Raw genomic sequence first — 15,722 nt, 5'->3', positions numbered from 1 at the left:
AACCCAATAGTTGTATCTGGTTATATCTTCTGTAATGTTTTGGTTTTATTATATGTAATGTTCTCTATTATATAGTGAAATAATTCTCTCTCATTTGTGGACATAGGCATGGTTGATCGAACCACATTAAAACATTATGTACTGTATGTGTTATTGTTTTATCTTTGTTTTCTTGATTAACGATATTCGCATGAAAGCTTTTACTGTCGCAACAAAATCAAAATCATATAATACAATGATGACTACACTTTTAGTTAGAAATACAACGTTGATAGTGGATGAAATGTCAAATGCTCTTTTATATACAAAAAAATATTAAGTAGTTAAGTAATTTGTTTGGATAAGCTCTTATGATGAATTTTGAATCACGACATGATTGGACAAAATTGTGAGAGAGATATTATAATGGAAGAGATGATCATTCTCATTCACACTTTTGAAGGGATATGAAGAGTTATTACTACCACAAAAAGGGTCATATCAAAAGGTATTGCCAAAAATTGACCAAGTACCTAAAAAGAGGGAAAATTTTTGAAACCCAAGAGACTTCAAATTCTAGTAATATTGTTGATGAAGAGTTTGATAAAGAAGGTGATATTCTCTTTATTATAGTTGATGAAAATTTTGTTGACTTTTAGATTTTAGATTCTAAATGTTCTTTTCATATGTGTCTATTTTATGAGTGGTTTGATACCTTCTTCCTAATCAATAAAGGTGTTTTAATAGTTATAAAAGGGAAAAAGATGAAAAATTTATACACTTTGATTAGGAAGATAGATTTCGGTAGAGTAATGAAGGTGGAACCATTCCATAAAGGATCTTTTGTTGGTGTTAATGAAGTTGTCAAAGTAGAAGAGTGTGAGAAGATGATGATGACTTTATTTTTGGCTAAGAGTACTCATTGGCACAAAAATGAAAGTAATTGTAGAAGAAATGAAGTTATAAGGAAGATAAAAACAATTTTTTAAGTCAAGTTTGACAAGAGTTTGAACTCGACATATGTTTATTTTCATTAATTATGTAGAATCGAGAGAATTCAATTCAAGTAAGGTGGAGATTGTTGGGATTTAACTCAAATTAATATTTTATTTATTTATAGGAAATTTAATATTAGTAGAGTTTTTGTTTTAATAAATTTCTTTTCGAGTTTGACTAGGATAAAAAACTATCAGTTTCACAAGATTCTATAAATATGTGGTTTATATAAGAATTATGGAGAGAAAAGAAAAAAGAGAGAAAAGAGTGAAAGAGAGTGATTAACAAAGGGTGTATTGAGAGAGTTCGAAGTGTGTATTATTAAAATTTATTAATAAATTTGATCTCTCTTTTATGTGAACGTAGATGGTTATGCCAAAATATATAAAATATTTTGTTTTCTTTATTTGATTTTATTTCATTACGTTTAGTTAGTGTGATTTTTCACCGACAAAACCTACAATCAAGGTGCACCAAACCAGATGAGGTTCCTCAAACTTACATGGGTAAAACGTTTTGATGATATTAATCTTAAAAGGACTTCCCTTACGATGAAGGATGAAGAAAAGTGATACAAGTCTCCCTTCAACAATGCGAGGAGTTACTGAAGGCAACAAGTGAAGATGGGGATGTGACCCTTCATCACCCATCTTAACATGTTGGGATGACCCCTCCTTTCATTGACATCATCAAGTGGATGCTTCCACTATAAGTGGGAAGGAGACTTCGCTCCACATAAAAGCGTGCATCTACCCAAAGATAGGTAACATAATAAGAAAATAGAAGTCTAGGTTTCAAAAAGCCTATATGAAAACAAAACAATGGAGACCACCCTAAAGTGGGTAGTGTGGGATAACTCACTGCCAATATTTTATCTTGAAGGATTTATTCACATATATACCTATTCCTATACAAATAATTGATAATACGAAATTCAAGTATCTATAAGAATACATTGTAAAAATCACTTTTGTATTTTAGCCGTATTTCAATTTAGCCTTTATTTTTTCTAAGTAATCTCAATTTAGAACTACACTTAATTATCAACTAGACTGTTTTGTTAAGATTTTTCATAAAAAATCAATGATTTTTTTTTTAATGAAATTAAGACAATATCGTTGATTTATAATGTTTTTTTCCCTAGCTTTCACAAGACTCATACAATTAAATTAAAGAAAAAAATACGTGGATAATTTGAATATAGATAAAGAGTGCCATCTATAAACTTAGGGTAAATTTTGTTCAACTTTTCCTTATGTAAATTTTAATCCGTTATCGTTATGAGATTATCATCCTTGTGTTAGTAAAAGAATTATGAAAATTTGATTTTGAAGAATGTGGAATGTAGAAAATAATTAGTTTACTTTCTAAGTGAATCAATGTAAAGCTTAATGCAGACGGAAGAAAGCAAAGCTGGTCTGAATGAAGTCAACGGCCATCTCAAACGATATCTTACAGACCCAAGAAGCATTTAAATAACGAGATTTCAATTTTAATGAATGTCTTGGTCCCGTAGCTCAGTTGGTTAGAGCGTTGGTCTTATGAGCCGAAGGTCGCGGGTTCGAGCCCCGCCGGGACCATGGCTCATTAATGTTTCAATTTTTTTTTATCTTAGTTGGTTGATGTAGCCAAATTCAATTTGACTACTATTACTACCTCTCCCATTCCCTCTTTTTTTCAAGCCAGCCCAATAACAGCCCAATAGTTCTATAATGGCCATGGCACATTTGGCCCAAAATCGAGCCCAAGGTTCCCTCTTATTTTAAGCCAGCCCGATTGCAGCCCAACAGCTGTATCATGGCCATGGCACATTTGGCCCAAATTTGAGCTCAAGGTTTGCTGAGTGCGGCCCGAATTACGTCAAATTTACATTGAGGGATATGGGGTTTCAGCTCCTACTCTTATTTTGATGCAAGACATATAGTCTATTTTGAGACAGAAGGATGGAACAGACCCCTGCGGCTAGTTCAAGATGAGCCCAAAGCTATAAGATGGTCAAGCCCAAGAGATCTAGTTTCAGGCCTAACCCAATTTACTAGCTAGGCTTCAATGAATCCTTTATTTTTCCTTTTTAATTTTTTTTTTATCTTGCAATGCTTCTTTAAAACTTATTAATACTAAATTTACAATAAGACAAAAGAAAGAGCATTTTGATTTTTTGTCATCTAACAAATTTTTTATAGATTCTTGAGATGTTACCACTCTTTTGTTTAATCTATCAAATGAAGATAATGTTAATGAAACTTCATTAATTGATGAGGTTGGTGATTAAAAAAGAGCCTTGTTCAAAAGTGGAGAAATATAGTAGATGTCTTCTAGGGCACACAATCCTATGTTTCTTTTTTATTAAACTTGATATATCTATTAGTGATGATATTTTTATTACTTAGATAATACAACTTGTAACATTTGGAGCTTAACTTGCAATTTGTGAAAATATATTTTTTTATTACCTTATAAATTTCTTGCAGACTCTTTAAATTTGGTGTTATTTTGTTTGAATTTTTCAATGAAGATGATATTATTTAATTGAGGAGATGATGGAAGAGGAATAATGATCTTTTGAAAGCCTTCTCTTATTTGTACTTCTTTAAAAAGTGAAGAGATATTACAGCTATTGTCTTGGATACTCCAATCCCACATCTCTTCTTTATTAAACTTGACATATCTACTAATGATGATATTTCTATTGTTTGACTTTTATAACTTGTAACCACAAAGCTTGACTCATTACATTTGATATTTCCTTATAAATTTCTTGTAGACTCATGATACATGATATCTTTTTTGTTTGAGTTGTCTAATGAAGGTGATGTTATTAGAACTTGATCAATTTGATGGAAGTGGTATTGGATGTGGAGTGGTGATTTGTTGTTTGTTCTTTTTGGGGAGAAGTATCATAATTGTCTTTTTGAGTACCCTAATCATATGTTACCTTTTCATTAAACTTGGTGTCTCTACTAATAGGGATATTTTAATCACTTAAATTGTACCACTTGTAACCATTGAAACTTAAGTTATACCTTATGAAAATATATTTTTCACTCTTGTTATCTAACTTTGATTGTTTTATTCAACACATGATCATATGTAATATTTCCAAACACTCTAAAGTGAACACAACTAGATTGTTTTTCCATTCCATATATGTTATAATGTTTTATTTTATAAACTTTGATTAGGAGAATAATTTGACAAATAAATTATTTAATTAACTTCTTCAACTACAAATTATTTAAGCATTTTCTTATGTTTTAACTTTCTTTGGGTCATGTTAAAAATAACTTATTTTTTTCTTTTAATAACTCCATTTTATTGTGAAGAATTTTAAATAGTTAAAGACTGACGAGTCCTATGATTTTCATAATATTCTTCAATTTTTATTTATTTATATAAATTTACATTTTTTTGTCGTATCTTATCACCTTTATATGATAACCTCTTTCTTTTTTCAACAAATGGTTTAAATGTCTTAAAAGCACTTTTAAATTTTTATTTCAAAAAATACACCCTAGTTTGTTTTTACTAAAATAATCAATAATAAATAAAAAATATTTATTCTTATCGAAAGAGTTTAAATGAATTGCATCCACAAGAATAAGCTTTAGAGGCCTTTTTATTCTTTTAGTTGCTTCATTTCGAAATTTTTTTTAGACATGTTTTCAAAATACATATCCATTGCACAATTGTTATCACTTTACCTTGATATGTATAATGACCATTTTTTTTTTTTGAAAAATATATCATTAAAATTGATATTTCTCATACACTCCCCCTTCATTTTGCCTTGAATTGCATCCTTTCGAGGAATGTAAATTTTGACTTATATTTCATTATTTGATAAATTGAAGCCTTTTTTTCTCCTATTTCTACATCTACAACCACATCTACTATTATTTTGGTTTTTATTTTATTTTTATTTATTTATTTATTTATTTATTTATTTTTTATTTTTTATTTTTTATTTTTTGTAACCAAGATTTTTTTTTTTCTTTCCTCTAATGTAATATTTGTTTCAAGAACTTGTTCCAATTTTTCTTGATTTTCCCTTTTTAATCTTTCTTGATAAGCTTGTAATAATCTTATAAGTTGATCAATGGTTATAGAAATCAAATATTTAGACTCTTCAATAATCACTATAATATAATCAAATAATGAAAGTATTTTTTTAATCATGTGAATTTTGATTTTTTTTCTTCAATCATGTGAATATTATTTAAATTTTGGCAAAATTTTTATTACATTCTCGATCACCAATGCTCTTGAAAAATAATCAAATATTGATTCCAATTCTTCCATACTCAAACTCTCAAATCTTCTTTAAAAGTTTGAAGACTAACTTTTCTTGCCTTATTAACTCTATTGCATGTGTTTTATAATATCTCTCATACTTCGTTGGCAATGGTTGCATTTCAAAGTTTCTTAAAGGTACCTTCATTCATTGTGATAGATGAAAGTAAAAACTTTCTTGTTTTTTTTCCCTGTATCTTTCAAAAACCTTTGATTTTCGGATAGATTAGCTTCCTTTTGTGGCTCTTTGTAACCTTTCTATACAACCTGCCATGAATCTTACTAACCAAGCCAAGTCTTCGTTTTAATACTCTAAGTATCATAATTATCTTTTTTTTTTTTTTTTTTTGACTTAAGGGACTTGAAATAGATATATCTTACTTATCATTTTTTTCTTATGAATTTAGTATACCAATATGTTAGATTAATAGGGACAAACATACACAAACAAGTACAATGAGAGACAACTATAGAGAAAGAAGAAGATAAAGAAAAATAGGGTATAACCTTATTATTGATGATTGATGAATATTTAAATAAAGAACAAGTTTATTTTCTACTCTAATTCAAACTTATCTTCTATTCTAATTTGAATACAAGTCTATCTCATATTCTAATTCAAACTTTATCTTCTATTCTACTTCAAACACCGTTCTATCTCCTATTCTAGTTCAAACTAATAATAAATAAATATTGATATTTAAATAAGGATAAATATTAGCTTTTGCTAAATTCTCCTACAAGATGGAGCTCTAATCGGAGATTCCAATCTTGGATCTTGAGCAAAAAAAAGCGATTGCAATTTAGTGGTTTTGTCAGAGCATCCGCTAATTGGTCTTTTGACAACACACGACCAACACGAAGAACAACATTTTAAATCTAATTATGAATGAAAATCAATGGCCACATGCTTCATGCAAGAGTGAAACACTAGGTTGGAGCACAACTGCATTGCACCAACATCATCGTAAAAAATCACAAGTGGATAAGGAATCTGAACATATAGTTTGGTTAGTAGATAACACATCCAGTTAAGTTCAGTAATAATGGTGACAATAAATCTACATCCGACTTTTGTGGATGAATGGAAAACTGTGTGTTGTTTCTTGGAGCTCCAAGTGGATTATGTCCAAGATACACGATGTAGGTACTAATGGATGAAAAATCATCTTTGTTTCTTGCCTAATCAAATCGAAGAAAGCATGTAAAGCTAGTGGAGAGTATTGATAAAATAAAATGCCATGATTAGAAGTGCCATATACATAACGCAATAGGCACTTAACGTAAGCCCAATGTTCGATAGTGGGGTCGATGCATGAACTAAGATAGTTTGTATATTGTAAATGCTATGTCAAGTTGTGTAAGCACAAGTACTAAAAACTTCCAAGAACAATATGATATTCAATTGGATTAGAAAAAATAGAGTCAACATGAAGGGAGAATGTCATACTTGTAGGAAGCATTGTGGAGATAGGTTTCACCTCAGTCATCTTAGTGTTGGCAAGAAGATCCATAACATATTGTCATTGAGACAAAAATAGCCCATTTTGATGTGGAATTACTTTGACACTAAGGAAACGGGCAAAAGGCTTAAGGTCCTTGAGTGAGGACCATTGCGCAAGAAGGTCCACAAAACATTGGATAGAAAGAGCATAATAACCTATGATAATAATGTCATGAACATACATAAGAAGATATATAATTTTACTAGCAGTGTTGAGGACATACAAGGAAGTGTCAGAAGGAGACGAAACAAGAAACCAATGAAACTTGTGGTACCAAGCCAATGGTGCTTGCTTGAGGCTATAAATAGCCTTATGAAGCTTGCACACATGAGATGAATAATTTGCATCAGTAAAGCTTGGGGGTTGAGCCATATACATCTTTTATAAAATGACCTTAGATAAAAATGTTGTTGATATCCAATTGACGTAGAAAACATCCACAACTAACAACAAGATAGAAAACTAGACACATGGTGGTAGGCTTAATCATCAGACTAAATGCATTGTGATAGTTGACTCCTAGTTATTAATGAAATCCTTATATAACCAACTTGTTAATGGAACAATTAGGGTATTGCTTAGTTCAAAAAATTCACCTGCACCTGACAAGATTTTGTGTGGGTATAAATGAAACTAAATTCCATGTTCCATTCCAAACAAGGGCATCATACTCCTTAGACATGACCTGATTCCATTTTTGATCCTTGAGGGTTTAGGTGGTAATGGTGGGGTTTATATTTGTGGTAGGGGAAACTTGAGTAAAGAGATTTAGTTTGTATATGAGTTTACGAATATCATCTTTGGATCAGGAGGTCATAGGGTGGGTATTAGAAAGAGAGGATGGTGGGCTGAAGGTATAGGGTTGTGAGGTAGTAGGGAGGCTACATGAGGGGATAATAGAGACATCATGTATGGGGAAAACAAAGGTTTCTATGAGGAATGGTTGTAATGTGGTGGGTAGGGTGGTTGTGGTGGGTTGGTGAGGTTAGGTTGCAACCATAGGAAGAGAAGTTGCCATAAGGTAGTGCTCTAGATCATTATATAAGAGTAGTGGAAGGGGGAATAATATGGACATAGTGGTGAACAGAGGATGAGGTAGAGAGTAGGAAGTGGAATGGAAGACACCCATATGGACACAATGGTGAACTAGGGACGAAGTAGAAAGTAGGAAGTGGAATGGAAAGCATCCATGTGGATATGGTGGTGAGTTGAGGACGAGGTAGAGAACTTTGGAGAAAACAAAAAGGAAACACAGACTTGACAAAATTTACATGATGAGAGACAAATATTTTAGAGATGGAATGATTTAGACATAGATAGACACTTTGAGTGAGAGAGTAGCTTAAGAAAACACATAGTTTCAAGCGAGAGTTTAATTTGTGAGTGAAGTAGGGCCAAAGCCAAGGATGACATTGACAACCAAAGACCTAATGTTTGGAATAGTTTGAGGAGGTGCCAAAGAGTTGTGTGTAAGGAAAGGAAAAATTTAACGTGGGAGTGGGCATGTGATTGATAAGATAGATGGTGGTAGTAAACAAATGGCACCAATATTGAAACAGATCAAGTAAAACATGAGAAAGTAATGAGAGCCCCGTTTCGATAATATGTTCATGACGACACTCAAAATACCTATTATGTTCTAGTGTGTGAGGTAGGCAAGTGTGGTAGGAGATATTATGAAGAACCAGAAAGGAGACAAGTCCTTGATATTCACCACTCTTATTAGAATATAAGGTAAGTATTTTATGATCGAAATGGTTTTCAATAGTGGCTTTAAATCAGATAAAGACATCATAGACATGGGATTTATGCTTAAGTGGGTAGAACCAAATGTCTTTGGTGTAGTAACCAACAAATATGACATAATATTTAAAGTTATCATGTGATAGTATCAAAAAGACCTAAACATCATAAAATATAATTTTTAGAGGTTAAGAAGAAGTAAGAGAAGATATAGAAAACAATAATTTATGACTTTTATTGCATTAACAAGAGTTGCAAATAAAGTTAAGACTCAAAAGACAATAATATTGGAACTAGAAATGATATGTTTTAACTTTGGGAAAGTGGGATGACATAACCTATGATGCAACTCGGACAAAGTGGTTTTGACACTAGAAAAGACAATTAACGAAGTGGAACTAGCAATAGAATTAATCGGCCATTAATATACTCTATCATTCGTCTAAACCCTCAAAAGGATGGCTCTCATACGAAGATCCTTCACAAAAAAAAAGAGATGTTAATAATTCAATAGAGGTATTATCAATATGAAAAAAATTGAGAAATTGATATAAGGTTCTTTGTCATGTTGGGAATATAAAAGACATTATTTAAAGTAAAAGTAGTAGTAAGAGACATTAGAGTTGTGGAACTAGTAATGGGAAGACCCATTCCATCACCAATTAAGATGTCATTAGAGCCACTATATGGGGAATGAAGAGAAAGATGCCATAGATTTATAATAATATGGTGAGAGACACCACTATCAAGGAGCCATGACGGAGGTGTAGTAATGTTAGGAGCAGTAGTAGCGACATTGGCTTGTGGAGGCCATGGTGTTGGAGAAATAAAATCTATGGCCATGGAAGAAGGAGTTGAATGTATTGTGGTGAACTGAAAAAAGGGGCACCGATTTGCTTGTAGCCTTAAGTACCACATAGTTGACAACATCTGATGAATGGCTTAGGTAAAGGGTGGTCTCGTTGGGGCCGAGGTGCAATTGGCTACAATGGGTCGTTGAAAAAGGGCGATGGGCGCCTGCTTCTGGGGTTGATACCAATGGTGGAAGGATGCCACCCAATGGTGTTTCAGTTTGGATTTGCAGTGATTGGAAAAGAAGATGGTTGAGATGATGGAGCTTACAAAGAGGCCTTAAAATTCAACAATTTTTCATGTAGTTTTATAAATGTAATTGTAGTTTCATAGGCTTGCATTGCCTAGATAAGTTCTATGTATTCATCATTGAGATCATCCAAATTTTTCTTGGTGAGTTCTTCTTCCTCCATTGGTACTCTAGGAATAGCAGGTTCATCAATATGAGATTTGACATGTTGAAGAAATTCAACAGCACTTTGAGAACCTTGAATAGGGTTTTTAAGATGAATTTTCACTTGTTTAAGGCAACCATGAGATAATTTAGCATGTGTTGCTAAGAATGGTCCATGCCTCACAAGAGGTGGTGAGCCCAACAATAAATGACATAATAGATGGAAAGAGAAAACCAATGATAGCATTGAGAATCAATTGATCTTTGATGAATCATGAGAGAGAATATCAAGTTTGGTGAGGTGACACCATTGGTAGTAATGGTGGTAGTTGGGCAAGGCTTAGTGTTGTTATTATAACCAAGTAGATCATAGCCAATGAAGAGAGATTGGAAATGTAGTTTCTATGTGAGGTAATTCATGGATGTAAGTTTGAGAGGAAATTGTGCAACGACATTAATGGTGATAAGAGTGGGGTAAGGTGTGTTGGTATTTTAGATGATGATAGTATTGGTATGAACTTGCATTTTTTTCACGTGTGTTCCCACTTGATGACAAGACTTGCTTTTTAGTGAAAAATTGGACTCACCACTTATCTTTGTTTATTTTTTGAAGGAAAAAAAAAATTATAAATAAAAACCTAAAATGACTCCTTATTTGGAAAATCATGTTTTTGAAAACCGAGTCCAAGTTACTTGTTGGGAAGGTACCATAAGATAACACTCTTCAAAGCCTTAAAATAGGTCTTTACTAATTAAATTGAGGTAAGTATGACAATTGATTTGTAAATCAGTAGATACCAAAGAATGAAGGAATATATAAAAAAAATAGTGAAAACATAATTAAGGATCAATCAAGTAAGTTATTCACACTCAAAGAATTTCACAAGGAAAGGAAAAAAAAACGTAACTCAATAGCATGTTAAGCACCGCCATAAAACAAAAGAGTTAATTCACAAGCAATAGTCTCATAGTATAAATAATATGCATTTCATCCAAATCATGAAGCAAGGATATAACAACATAGAAATCAAGCTAAGCAAGATGAATCAGTCATGATAATATAACATACATACTAATGAAAATAAGGAGATAAGGGAAGGAAGTGTACCTCGATAGCATATAAAGCTCTTGCATAAAAAATGATTTAATTCACAACTAATAGTAATTAATTTAAGACCATAAGCAAAACCTAATGATATATCTTGATACATCTCTAATCATGGAGTAAAAGATGACAAAGAACGAATTCAAGAGAATAAGATTCAATAATCATGTTTACAAGCTAACTTATGCATTCTTTTATAAGAGTTAATCTAAATAAAATATTAAATGAAGAGTTTTGATCTAAAAGAAAGTTCAACTTATGTGTTGAATATATATGCAATCTGAATCAATCATAAAAAGAAGTCACAAACATGGTCAAGCATGATCAAATTACCAAAGACATGTAAATCATCATTAATATGGCAGAATAAAAGTATCTACAAAATAATTCCTAAAGAAATATCTAGAAAGATTATTTCATCCAAATAAAAATTGGGCAATATCTTTAATATGTTTAGATCATTATCCAAAAAGTCAAATTAATTAATTGTATCTCAATTAATACTAGATTAAATCACAATAGAATCACTACACAAATTAATCAGCATATGATCAGAATAGGAAACTTTGCAAAATAAATCCCAAAAAATTAGTCAACCTTTATTATGTGTCTATATTACAAACCAAAAGTCCAAATTAATGAATTATGTCTCAATTAGTAACAACTTTCATAATGCCACAATTGGTCTAGAACAGGGCATTTTTCCATAGCATATAAAGATTGATTTATTTAGCTAACTTAGATATGTGTTAAAATCTTACCAAAATTCAAAAAAACTTATTTAATAGGTCTAATTTATATAAAAATAATCACAGAGCATGATCATTCACGTAGAATATTTAAAATTAAATAAATAGCCCCCTAACTCTAGAGAAGGACCTATGCAGTAGGTGCAAAGAAAAAAAACCCATATCTCGTATTTGAGAAATAATTTTTTTAACATTTTATATGTATAAAATTAAATTCAAGAAGTATATATTAAGGAAAAAAATATCAAAATAAATTAAGGGTATCATTCAATAATTTAATTTTATATAATAATTCCAAGTGTTTAGAATAGAATGAAAAAGGACTCATGAAAAGATTGATTGATATCTCCTAATTTGGAAATGATTTTTGACTTAAACAAAGTTTCATTAACATATTTAGGAAGTGTATAATATCATGAAATCATTATAAAATTTTTAGAATGCCTATAAATAATTCAAATCTAATTTTTCATTTCAAAGGTTTAACAAATCAAACAAAGTGTTTGTTCTTGAAGAACTTTAATGTAGGGATTTACCAATTCCCCAATTAATGTCCATGGAAATTATCCATGCTTTCTTAACCTTATGTGATTATTAGATAACCTCACCAAGGAAAGGAATTACTCCATTGATGTAGAGCCATGGATTTATTTCATGTGTTTCAAAATCGAAATTCATTTGAAAATTAATGTAAAAGTGCATATCGATTGAAATTGGTAGCATAACCTTTGAAAAATAGATTTTCATATCTAAATGACCTAAGATGAAATTTAAAGGGAAATTTGAGGATTAATTTATTTATGGAAAGGGTTAAAAACAATTTTAAAAATAGTAAAACACATAAAATATCGAACACAAATAATAAAGAAAAAGTGTAAGTGTATGAATGTGAATTCTAGTGAACTAATGTGAAACTCAAGTGTCCTACATTAAGGATCTAAAGTGCAGCTATACAAGTGACCAATTATAACCTAATTTAGGTAGCAAATTATGATCCAAAAGTGTAAAAAAAAATTGAAGAAAATTAATATAATTTCAATTATAATTTATTAAACAATAAGATGTAATCAAACAACATTTAATTAATAATTCAACAATACTCATGTGTGGCCTATACATCCACACCAAACATGTCCTAATATTTCTATAATCAAGAAAAAAAAGGAGAAATTAAAATAAATAAAAAAATACTAAAAATATAACTAACCTGAAATTTCTTCCAAAACTTGGTAAAGTGATCTCCAAGCGGGGTGTGTGACTTATCTAAGCTACAAAGTGGCTGCCATTCTCCATTAAACCGAAGCATCAGTACAGACCATAGTGATTAAAATTCTCCATTAAATCAAAGTAATAACATGACTGAAAGTGGACGGAATTCTTCCATTAAAACAAAGCATTAAACAAGCACAAAGTGGACAAAATTCTTCCATTAAACCAAGGCATCGACGTGCACAAAGTGGCAGTCATCTCTTCTATTAAAACATGGCTTCATTTTAGCTTAAATTGGCTGAATTTCTTCACTACATTAAGCTTCCATTACAGCTGAAAAGTGGCTGAAATCTCCATTAAAATCAAGCTTCCATTACGACTCAAAAGTGGCATAAAAAAAAGGAATAATTGTGTTTTGAACCGGTTGAGCCCAAAAATTAAGATTTGATCCATGAAAGTTGCATAATTGATGGAAATGATATAAAATGTGAAGAGACCAATATACCATTCAAAACTATTTTGAGTATTTTCTATCACAATGTTTGACAAACTTTTTTATTTTAATTTTTTAATAATTATTCTGAAAATTTATTATTTGTAGAAAACTATTTAAAAAAAATATATATATCATTTAAAAAAAAATAATTTTGACATATTTTTAGTTATTTTTTACATACATAATTTAAAAATTATATATTTTCTAAGATGTTTGATTTTTAAATAATAATAATAATAATAATAATTTATTTTTATTTTTTTGTAAAAAGGTGTATTTTTTTCCAAATTACTAAATTAAATTAAAAGTTATTGAAGTTTACAAAATGAATAAAATTTAAATTAATGTTTTTTTTTTCCATAGTCAATAAAGATCATTTTTGGAAATATAAAAAATCTATATCCTTCTTCTCAATTTCCACATTTTCTGTAGGTCTTGAGTTTAAATAGTGAACTTATATGGATCAAATCTTAATTTTAAGAGCCAATTGTCCTTAAAAAAAATTCTCCGTTATTTTAAAAACATTTATCCACAAAATTTCTCCACCGAATTCAATTCATTCTTCACCATTAAAACTCATCATTCAAGCCATTGATTCTCACCGAGTACAACTCATTTCTTACCATTAAAAATTCAGCATTCAAGCCATTAATTATCCACTAGATGTGACTATGAATGGCCATAATTCTCCACCAAAAATCACCATGGACAGCCATAATTATTCTCCATTTCCAATTGAATTTCCACCATAAAAAATCTCCATATGCAGCACGCACTAACAGAGCTCCATTAGCAAACACGCAATTTTCTCCATGAATCAAATACTACGTAGCATCAAAGTGGCTGCGAATTCTTTCCTTTTTCCACTCAAATTTATCTCTCCAACAACTTTCTTGTTGGCCAAACAAGTCTTCCACTCTTTAATCTCTCTCATATGTCCTAAATAAAATTCTAGAGATCTCGTTTTTTCCTCCAAAGTTTCAAAAGTTTAAGGTTCAAAGTTTTCTCAATTTTTTAAATTCTCCTTTTATACTTTTTTCTTTTTCCCTTCTCAATTTTCACTCAAAAATTTCAAAATCTTTCTGGAGAATTCTTCCCCTCACCAACAAATAAAAAAAATAAAAATAAAAATAAAAAATCAAGATATTTCAATTTTATTAATTTTTTTCTTAATGACAATTTTATTAATTGATAGTAAATTAGCTTTTCATGTAAATTGCACAAAATTAAGATAATTTGATTTATTTTAAGGCATAAGTTCTGCAAAATTTTTAAAAAATGAATTTGGTTTTATTTTGTGTGAAAAATATAATTGGAATATTATAACAAAGTTAAAGATCCAAAAAGGAAAAAAATATAGAAAAATTGATTTTTTTTTCTTGTTATGAAGTAAAAAAAAAATCCATCAAAACAAAATTGTCTTACAAAAAGTGAAAAATTTAAAAAACAAATAACTCTAAAAATATCTAAGTCTCAAAACAAGTTGCTATTGAGACTTGAGTATTAAAAAATCGAAGTCTCAAAACAAATTGCTTTGATTTTGAGACTCAAGTATTAAAAAATGGGAATATATAGTCGAGATATATCGGTGGATCCTACTGTGATATTTGGAAAGATATTGGTATTTATTGTGATGAGATGCGATTTTTTCGTGAGTTTCTCGATATTTGACCGATATATTAGTATTTATCATCAAACATATGACATAGTAATATAATCGCCTACATTTTATATATTTTATGTTTACACTTTAATTTTATATATATTTTAGAAATTAAAACATTAAAATAAAGTTTCAATAAATGTATTAATTTTACTTATTTATTTTCAAATTCCATTTAATTCATTATTAAAAATAGAAAAATCATGAATTATATACAAATATGATAAGCATACATATATCATAAAGTAGATGAATTATCATTTTATTATTAAATTTATTTTCAAATTCTACAAATTATCATTTTCGTATTAAATGCATTTTTAAATATCACCTATTAATATTATAAAATGTCATAAATTATATAATTTATATATCAATTTCTTTATGTTTCAATTATAATATAGGTATTATTATTACTTCTTATATCATTTCTTAAAAGTTTTCCAACATTTTTATGAGTTTTTATAATTTTCACTCTATCAATATTTTGTGTCAAAATATCCACCGATATTAACCGATATATCCTTAAAACCAAGTTACCGATATTTTCATGCTTGAACATTTTCAATTATCTTGGCTTCATTACTTGCACAAATTTAAGCACTTTTCCATCATGAACATCATTTTCATTATCTTCTTATGAGCTCCTTTTTCTTTATGCACAATTTGACATCAATTGCATTTTAAAATCACTCCATAACTCAGAAAAAATGTTAGTAGTCATTGCATGAGCAACATGTC

The 15,722-nt window shown here is 29.8% G+C and overlaps 1 non-coding gene across 1 annotated transcript; it reads left to right on the top strand.

Moving 5' to 3' along the window:
• The first annotated feature begins 2,481 nt into the window (after window positions 1-2,481).
• TRNAI-UAU (transfer RNA isoleucine (anticodon UAU)) lies at window positions 2,482-2,555 on the top strand. The gene has a single exon. It is a non-coding gene; the product is annotated as a tRNA-Ile (tRNA).
• The last annotated feature ends 13,167 nt before the right edge of the window (window positions 2,556-15,722 follow it).

This window comes from Vitis vinifera, chromosome 8, assembly GCF_030704535.1.
Source record: "Vitis vinifera cultivar Pinot Noir 40024 chromosome 8, ASM3070453v1".
In the NCBI taxonomy this organism is placed as follows: Eukaryota; Viridiplantae; Streptophyta; class Magnoliopsida; order Vitales; family Vitaceae; genus Vitis; species Vitis vinifera.
The sequence above is the reverse complement of the archived record's forward strand: the minus strand, read 5'-3'. Positions and strand labels throughout refer to the sequence as shown.